Raw genomic sequence first — 7,805 nt, 5'->3', positions numbered from 1 at the left:
CCCTTCCCTGTCCCCTGACTGCCCCTTGCCGCCCCACCCAACCCCTCCTCTCATTCTCAATGGCCCCCCAGATCCCCTACCCCATACAACTACCCCTTCTCTCTGTCCCTGAGTGCCCCCACCACCTCATCCAACCCTGCTCTTTCCTGACTGCTCCCCGGGACCCTTGCCCCCATTCAATCCCCCTGTTCCCTGCCCTCTGACCCCCCACCCCCAAACTCCCCTACCCTCTCTCCAACACCCCCTCCCTGCCCCCTTACCGCGCTGCCTGGACGTGGCTGGGCCGGGACAGGAGTCGCGCGGCCGGAGCCGGAGGATGCGGAGGGAGCCCGGCGGCCGGAGCCAGGTGGCTGGCCGGGTGGAGCCAGGGAGGGCTGCGGCCAGAGCTGGAGCCGGGCAGCCGGGGCCGCCGCCACGCCCAGACCCGCGCTGCCGGAGCCCGGCCCCCTGGCAAAACAGCAGGGGCGGCTGGAGCCACGGGGCCAGGCCGGGCTGGAGGTGGGGGGCTGTGTCCAGAGCCGAGCATCCCGCTAGGTGGGGGCACAGCAGGGCCGGGGTGCGCCGAGCCGGGCGGCCGGGAGGGGTTCGGGGTCGGGACGCGCCGTGGCCGCAGCCGGTGAGGGTCGGGCGGGACTCGGGCCGGGGCCGGGCAGGGTCGCGCCGGGAACGCTGGGGGAACGAGCCAGGAGGGTCGGGCGGGACCCGGGCCAGGGGCCGGGTGGCCGGGCAGGGTTCGGGGGAGTCGGGACGCGGGCCGGGAGGGTCGCGGCCGGGACGGGGGACGCGGCCGTGCCGCAGCCGGTGAGGGTCGGGCGGGACCCGGGACGGGGCCGGGCAGGGTCGGGGCCGGGAACGCGGGCCGGGAACGCGGGGACCTGGGATGGGGGCCGGGTGGCCGGGCAGGGTCGCAGCCGGAACGCGGGGATGCGGCCAGGAAGGGTCGGGCAGGGACCCGGGAGGGGTTCGGGAGTCGGGACGCGGGCCGGGAGGGTCGCGGCCGGGACGGGGGACGCGGGCCGTGCTGCAGCCAGTGAGGGTCAGGTGGGGACCCGGGCCGGGCAGGGTCGCGCCAGGGAGGGTTGGGCGGGGACCCGGGACGGGGCGGGGTGGCCGGGCAGGGTCGCGGCCGGGAGGCGGGACGGCCGCGCCAGGACCGCCGGGCACACGCCCCGGGACCAGCCGGGGCACACGCCCCCCCGCCCCCAGTTTCCTACCTCAGCGTTGTCTTCCTGGGCCGGGGAAGCCTGCCTGCTTCTCAGCCCTCCCAGGCTTCCCGCACGAACAGCTGATTCGCGGGAAGCCGTGGGGGAGGAGAAGCAAGGAGGAGCTTCATGGCAGGAGGTGGAGGCAGAATTCGCAACGGTTCACGCGAACCGTTTGCTAAAATTAGACGCCAGACAGAGAACTTTAGCATCCGGTTCTCTGTCCGGCATCTAATTTTAGCAAACGGTTCGCGCGAACGGTTGCGAACCGTCTGCAGCTCACCCCTGCTCACCTGCCCCTGGAAATTTCCACTGCTTGCATCCGAAGAAGTGGGTATTCACCCATGAAAGCTCATGCTGCAAAACGTCTGTTAGTCTATAAGGTGCCACAGGATTCTTTGCTGCTTAATAAGTAAAAAGTGATTTTATCAAATACAAAAAATAGGATTTAAGTGGCTCCAAGTAATAACAGACAGAACAAAATAAATTACCAAGCAAAATAAAACAAAAACACGCAAGTCTAAGCCTAATACAGTAGGAAACTAAATGCAGGTAAATCTCACCCTCAGAGATGTTCCAATAAGCTTCTTTCACAGACTAGACTCCTTCCTAGTCTGGGTCCAGCAATCACTCACACCCCTGTAGTTACTGTCCTTTGTTCCAGTTTCTTTCAGGTCTCTCTTTGGGGTGGAGAGGCTATCTTCTGAGCTCAAGGCAAAATTGAGGGGTTTCCAGGGCCTTTTATAGTCTCTCTCTTGTGGGTGGAAACCCCTTTGTTCTCACAGCAACAAGATGGAGTCTGTAGCCACCTGGGCAAGTCACATGTCTATGAATGATTCCATTTTTTGCAGGCCCATGCCATTGTTTACATGTTTGTTTGAACGTTCCCAGGAAAGCTCAGAAGTGAATTGGCATCTCCCAAAGTCCATTGCTAGTTAAGTACTCCCAATTACTTGAATAAACTCTTCAGGCTGTATTGACCAAATCTGCCTTATGTACTTCCTACAGGAAACACTTTAAAATACAAGCATAGAACCAACGCTCATAACTTCAGATATAAAAATGATACATGCATACAAACAGGATAAATATATTCAGTGGATCATAACCTTTGCAAAGATATGTTACATGGCATATCTAGCATAAAACATATTCCAGTTATGTCATATTTACACTCACAAGCATATTTCTATAAAGCATTATGGGATGCAGCGTCACAGAGGAAAAGGAATAATTCTGCTCCTTGCTGTGCCGTTCCTGTTTCTAGTGACTGGGCATGAAATCTTAGGACTCTTAAGCGGTACTGGCAAAGAGAAACCAAGCTACAGTGAGTTCCAGGTCCATTGTTCATTCCACACAACTCACGAGAGCTTGATCATGCCAAGATACAATTCTTTTCAGTCCGGTTTTCCAAGTGACTTTATGACAGCTGGAATCTTATGTTGGAATCCAATCACTTAACAGTATCCTCTGTTGTCTCAAGGAAGAGTGACATCCACACCATGTCCTGGGAGACAATGCAGGGGCTAACAATGGACTGACGGAGAGTCTTACCAAAAAAAAACAAAAAAGAGTGCTAGTTTTTGATCTACAATGAGCCACTCATCATCTAAAACATACGTAAAGGACTGAGCTTGGTCCCATTGGGCCTCAAGAGAGCAAGACTGGAGCCCTGCTTTGTAACAGACCCAAGAGCTGGCTAGATTCTCTACTCTGCTGGTTCAAAGTCAGGGCAGGCTGGCAAAGGCGGAGAGTCATTAAGTGTGGTAGCCCACATGGTGCAAGCCGGATGGGCTCAGTTCTTAATGGACAAGCCCACGTCTCACAAATATCAGAGAATTAACTCCTCTCACCCATAAAGAGAGGTTGCTATCGTTTAGGGCTGAGGCACGGGGTGGGCAAAGCTTGCACTGATCATGCCTGTGCTGTATTTGTTTTTAAATGCTAACAGAGAACGGTCTCCGGCACCATCCTCTCCCCACACCCACTAGCAATTCCCCTGCTACACTGTGGGGCTGGAGCAAAGTCCCAGCCAAGGCCCGTTTTGACACCCTGGCTCTGCAGTTACTGCCCTACACTGATTTTTCTGTGAGCCCTTAAAAAAATAAAATAAAGTCAATTAAAACAATACTCAGCCACGCTGCATCATTTGCTTTTTATTGAATCAAACAATTTAAAAACCAGAAAACTCTACAGAAATCTATTCCACCCCCCTCCCCCCGAAAACAAAACAAAAGCACCCGCCTAATCATATGACACAGTTAAGCTAAGATGCAAAACATACAAACCCTCAAAGACAATAAGAGGATAAGACGACATGTTCATCAGCTCTTCCTTCGATGCACAGGATTAAGATGATCTTAAACAACCCTGACTGGCTTGGACTCTTCCTCTGATGCAGAAAAGAGTTTCCTAGTAGCCCAGGGCAACAGAGGATTTCAGATCCTAGTACTGTAGCTGGATAATAAAAAATCCTTTGCCTCAGAATCGCTATTTGATTTCAACTGAGACACTGTATCCCCTCCCCTCCCACTGTGTGTGTGTGTATGTGTGTGTGTGTGTGTGTGTGTGTGTGTGTGTGTGTGTGTGTGTGACAACCCTTTTGAATGCATGCACACTTCAGATACCTCGCATTCAAACATAAAGTATGTTCTTTTTAAGTTGCATTGGTCCCAGTGTTTTAAGCATGTAACAAACAAACCAACATTCTCTTTATTCTCCCTCACCACCCCTTATTTTAAACATTCAACAACATTGACCAGATGCAGCAATTTTTAGGGGCACAATATTATTGTCAATGGTCTTAAGCAAAAAGCTGATTGGATTCTGTATGAGATGCCATTTAGCTCAAGCTTTTATTTCATGATAGTGTGAAAAAGTCAGACTCTTACTGCCTGAAGGGGAGTGATGAATGCAGCCCATCAAGCTAACATGCAAACCAGCATGAGTCAGTTTAGCCTGGATGTTCAAAATTAAATACTTCACATTTTTATGACACTTTCCTAATATCAAGTAAAATCTTTTCAAAGCCTGTAACAGACATCAAATAACAAAGCCTTATAGCACCTCTGTGAGGTAAGGAAGGATTATCAGTCCCATTTTACAGACAGGGAAACTGAGGCAGAGAGCAGCTAAGTGACTTGCCCAAGGAGTAAGAACCAGAATGAGAACTTGGGAGTCCCAGGCTCCCAGTTCTGGGATCCAACCACCAAACCATACTTTGCTCTCCAGTTGACTCGCAATATCACTGATCAGTAAATAAAAGATCAAATTTGGCAAAGCCTAGCTGGTTCGTTAAACATAAATAAATGCACAAAAAAACCAACAAAACCTTTCATACCAGAAACCTGATAACATAAGTCAGACTATGTGAGAGGTAAGACCAGTTAATACGATTGTAAGACTTACTGAGCAGATTGCTTCCTATGGCTAGGCAAACAGGAGAGAGAGATAGTACCTCACATTCACTGTCCCAATTCAACTGGCCTTGAAATCCCGCACATCTGATTAACCCAACTGTCCGATACACACAGAAGTCAACTCTGTAGAAATCCAGTGTATTGGGCTATCCTTGGACAGTCAAGAATTTGTACAAACTCAAAAAACTTTTCTTTCTGAGTAATTAAAATGGAACTTCCTGGATTTCCTTGGGAAATGGGGAGCTGTAATTTATGAATTGGGATCAGGGTTTGTTACATATAAAAATACATATATTTAAAAATGCATAAAAATGCCAAATGTGGCGTAGGGTCTTAGAAGTGCTTGGAGCAAGATGTACTGGGTTGTATTGGCTGGCATCTGAAACCCATTAATGTCCCACTCAGCAGGTCCTATCCAGAGCCTCCTTGCACACTGAACCCTGCAGAGCGTGGGAATAGTTTGTATTCATGGGAGCTGTGTGTAGAAGGCTGCTTTCCTGCTCAGGATTACAACACACAGACCGCCTCCGAGAGTCCTTAGTCACATCCTTCTCTGGAGGAAGCAAGATCCAGGTGGCCAGCTTACATCCTGCATCCCCAGGGCTGTCAGCAGTTTTTGTGGCACTTGCCTTTATGCAGCACCCTGATTGCACGTACTAAATAAAAACTGGTCTGTCAGTGCTAAAAGGCGGAAACGAAAGCAGGGAATTTTTGGCATGCTACAGGACAACAAAGCCTCTCTCAGGAAGGTGAGACTATGCCATATGCAGGGGGCCGCCTTCCCATACATCCCATGTCCCAGTGCCACCAACTGATTCTCTAAGGAAGGAAAGAAGTGAATCTGTTTACAATCTTTACACCACTTAAAGACATGCTGCTGTTGGCAATACACATACAATGGCAGATTGCTACAGAGGAGGAATAAGATCAAGGTAGGGCTTATCCTGCACAAGGCCAGAGAAGTGTGTTCTTCAGCTTGGCTTTTGAAGGTCACTAGCAGCTGCTGAGCATCCATGGTTCCCACTGAAGTTGATGGGAACGGAGGGCACTTGGCACAGTGCAGGGTCAGGCCCTAGGCTTTGACAGCGCTAAGCAGGATCAGCATTAGAGCGCCAATCCCCGGCCACTGGGAAGTCACCCAAGCAAGCAATCACTCTTTCTATGAGGATTCAGACTAAGAGCCTTGAAAGAATTACTTCCATGGCTTTAACTGCTACCTATAATTGACATAGTCAAGGGTCCATATCAGCCTGTTAGATGAGTGCTGACCCCACTCTAACACTCTCTTCCCTCCATCTAAACCCACCAGCAAAATCACAGCTCATCCCCCAGAACTTCCCAGTGATGGAAGCAGAAGTGTAGACAGGGGGCAGGAGTGTTGACCACTCACCCTGCTCAGAGTAGGGTGAAGCAGCACTGTGGGAATATGCCAGCACCCGTGTAAACTTGCACTTCCGCTATTGCTACTTCCAGCTGAGCACTATCTGTGGTGAATTATGGGCCTGATTTTTCTGATGCCGGTGAAACCACAGAGGACAGCAAGCCTTAAAGGACAAAATAAAATAGTTGGACTAAAGTCAACCAATACACTAGGTAAAAACTAGAAAGCGGGGTCCGCAAGTGGCTGTCCCGAGTCCCCAAAACACAGCTATGTAGGGTGAAGACAACGCATCAGCTAGGTTTCTACCGCTAGTGGGCTCCAAATAACTTCTAACCAGCCACCAAGGAAAGTGCAAGCATAAGCCAATACTGCTGGCTTGGGAGCCTTTGCGTTTGATTAAGAGGCATTTTAAGCTTTGATACATTCTATTCAAATCCTCAGGCTCCCAGAAAGTCACCAGATTCATGGCCTCAAAAATTCTGGGCAGCCCCCCGCACCAGGGAGCCTTGCTGGAATGTCACTGTGACTACCGGGGACAGTTTTTTCCTAGCCCCGCTAACGCCAAGGAAGCTGCAGAGAGATGGTCATGCAATAGACAGCAATAGTTTCACGCCTCCACTAGTCAGTGAAGATGCAGAGCCCCTCCCTACTCTAGTGATCAAGACCTACTGCCACAAGCTCCATCAGAGGAGCTCAGCAGAGCAAGTTTGAGTTCTGCCCCTTAACTTTATTTTAAGGTGATCCATATGCATCGTGGAAAGCAGGCTCATGACCATCTGCCCTTCAGACTGTCTAGACCAGCAATCTTCAGCTTGTAGCTCCGAATAGTTGTGTGCATTACTGAGACCCACATGCCAGGTGGGAGTCTGGTCTGAGGCAGAGCGAATGAGCGTTGTTCATCTCGCGCGCCCTATATCGTCCCGACACACGACTCAGCAGAAAGCAACTCACTGACCAAACTGGCTGGAGTAGCCAGGCTCCTTCCAAGCATCCAGGAACACCCTCATGCTCAGCCACCAAGATGGAAGCAGAAAACACTGTGTTGAGAAGAATGGCTGGGAGACACCAGACAATGACAGGAAGGCTTGACATTGAAGGGCTGTGACAAAGACCTCACGAAAGATCATTGTGTGATCAGTTCACTCAGCACTGCAATGTCACAAGGAAAATATCACCACAAAGGACCAGGACATTCCCCCAGAGTCACTCTGTGGTTCTCTTTGCTACTCCAGTCACCAGCAACCTGGCTCTGCAAGAAGAAATTCACCAGGAGAGACTGAAGCCGGATGAGTCGGCTCCTGCTGTGAGTGAAGTCAATCGGAGTTTTGCTCAGCCCATCTCAGCATCATGCCCAAAGTTATCTTCTAATCTCATTTACAAACCAAGAAACACATTGTAACGTAGCTTCGCTCAGAACCAGAGCACTATACCATAGCCTGGAACACAGAACAGAGACCAAGTACTCATGGCGCCACTGGGTGAAAGGTTTCAAATGCAAAAATATGTTGTAAATAGTACTGTGGATAAAGGGCCCTGTCAGGTGAAACATCATTCTGTACATTCTTTACAAGAATGCCCTTATTACAAACACTTTGGACAGTTAAAAAAGGTGTTTTTGGCATCTTGCTCACTTGTCACCAGTTGTGCTATTCGTTGGCTCCATTTCAGCTAAACATCAAGACTTTTGTTTACAGACAGCGGCTGGTCTATTCATCTTTCGGGTGCTCACGTGCTAGCACAGAGCTGCATTACTAAGATCCCAGACCCCAGGGGGAATATTTTCTAAGAACACAGATTCCACTG

Source organism: Mauremys reevesii, linkage group 1 (genome assembly GCF_016161935.1).
Source record: "Mauremys reevesii isolate NIE-2019 linkage group 1, ASM1616193v1, whole genome shotgun sequence".
Classification (NCBI taxonomy): domain Eukaryota; kingdom Metazoa; phylum Chordata; order Testudines; family Geoemydidae; genus Mauremys; species Mauremys reevesii.
This window is presented reverse-complemented; position numbering follows the sequence as displayed.